This window comes from Euleptes europaea, chromosome 2 (assembly GCF_029931775.1).
Source record: "Euleptes europaea isolate rEulEur1 chromosome 2, rEulEur1.hap1, whole genome shotgun sequence".
In the NCBI taxonomy this organism is placed as follows: domain Eukaryota; kingdom Metazoa; phylum Chordata; class Lepidosauria; order Squamata; family Sphaerodactylidae; genus Euleptes; species Euleptes europaea.
In genome coordinates, this window is record NC_079313.1 from 57128608 (window position 1) to 57131001 (window position 2394).

The window sequence follows — 2394 nt, forward strand, 5'->3', positions numbered from 1 at the left end:
ATTATTTATACTTAAGGTTCAGGACTTTGATATAATTTCTATTAAAGGTCAATACGACCACTTTACAAAGCTCCTAAAGTGTTTTCAGCATTTACTATATATATATACATTGCAAACAATTTACCAAGCCAAAAATTATTCACTTCTATTGTATTATACAAATCAGACCCCACAAATTCTAAAGTAGATAGGGCCGGATGCAACTAAGTGAGTGGTTATCACTTTACCAGGTAACAAAGGAATCTGAAACAGGAATGCACATTTGCTAGTGGCTGATGTCCTCTTCAGGAATCTTGATGTCATGTACCTGCTCTGCAACTTTCTCCTGTCTGCATTTGACAGGGAAGATCTCTTGCATAAAAACAAAAATCTTCGATAATTCTGTCCCAGCTGGATATGGGGTGAGGGGTGAGAAATGTGTTGTGTTTTTCATTACCTCTAGAACGGGGAGGTTCTCTCCTAACAGCTTGAAATTTGGAAGAGACATGGGTGCATTTGGGGAAGTTTGGGTGAAAGGCACAATCCCAGAGAATTTCACCCAGGGGGGAGGAGTTACAGGTATGAATTGAATAACTAAAATTAATGGTTTGAATATAGTTAAAGGACTTTTTTAATCTATTAAAAATTATGAACCTCCCTGATGACAGTCTACGAGGGGTTCAATATACCTTTTCCTATGTGCTTGAGAACACAGAATCAGAAGGGGGGCATGTGGAAGGCTACAGTGCACAGCTGGTAAACTACAGTTGTTAGCTCAGTTGTTCATAAAGTATATGGACCTAAAATTAAAATTTTAATTGTTTACAAGATTAACACATAACTGCCTGAATTTAGATGCATTCCAGTTGTTCCAGATATCTTGTCATATCTATAATTAATTTTTTGTTCTCTTCAACCTTTTTGTTTAAATCTGTTTGTTAATAAGAACACTTTTCTGCTACTGAGAGCCCTGACCTGGATGGCACAGCCTAGTCCGATTGCATCAGATCTTGAAAACTAAGAACCACCATGGAAATCCAGGGTTATTATTCTGAGGCAGGAAATGGTAAACCACCTCAGTTTTGTGTCTTGCCTTGAAAACCCTACAGGTCACCACGCATCAGCTGTAACTAGATGGCACTTTTCAGCCAACACCAATACTGAAAATATTGTAGCTGTATATTACATTGATTTAACCTCCTGTCCTCAAGGGTCAGTTAAAAAAAAAAAACAGAAACAATAAAAACAAATTTTATTTAAAAAATGTATGAAATGCAATACAGACCATAAAGGAAATTTTGTGCACAAACAATTTGCATAAGGAATAAGCAGCAATTTTTGACTATATCACCTCTAATGTCATAAAAACAAGTATTCTGGGTCACTTTTAGTTACCAACTGCATATATCAGTTTGTACTCTAGATATGAAATCAAATCAAAAATTGCCAACTGGCTCAAATTATGTAGGTTCTAAAAAAATCTCAGACAGGAATATTATAATCCTAATATGGATTTCAAATGTGCTACTACTTAGAAAATAGATGTAATAACCAAACTGCAGTTCTCAAAATATTTTTTCCTAAATGAGACAATATAAAATGTTCGACTGCTCTGTTGGTTAACAGTGCAGCTACCCAGCACATGAATAATAAAATCAAATATTTTCTTCTTAACAAAAAATTACTTGCATATATTAGAACACTGAAGCATGTTTCAAGGCAAATGCCGAAAACATGTTAAGTAGTTTTATTTTGCTATCCATGGTACCGGCCCTGTAGATGTTTAATAAAAACTAGAATATTGAGGGCTTCTTTTGCTTTTCTTTCTCCCTTTCTTTGGATAATTGTGATAGAAATAGGAATATACCATTCATAGAACTTGCATACCTTTGAAAGACTAGAATCTCTGTGTTAGATATACAGAGATATCTGTCTCTCTCTATATATATTAAATATATATGGGCCAACTATCTTTCACATTGTTTTTAAGAAAGATCTTCTTCTACTTGGGCTGCCAATAGCTAAGAACGTCTTTAAAGCAACTGTATCTCACAGGCATTTCTATCTGGAAATTTGCTAGACTGCAAAAGGTCTACCTTTAGACAGGTGCCCCTATTTGCTACCAGACTAGCACACTGCATAGTGAGCAAAGGAATGCCTTAACGTCTACTATAGCACAGGGCAAATATTATCTTCTTTGAGCTTATGAACAATAAGTGACATTTTCTGCCTTCTGCTATGTGCAATGAAAACAAAGCAAACAGGTATATGCACAACATGAATAATGCACCTACTACATGGATTTGTATTATGAATTCTGATAGTACGATACAATATCTTACACAGATTATCAAGAAATACCTGTGCTTAAATTTCAAACACTCCATTAGAAAGATACACACAGAGGGTTCTCCC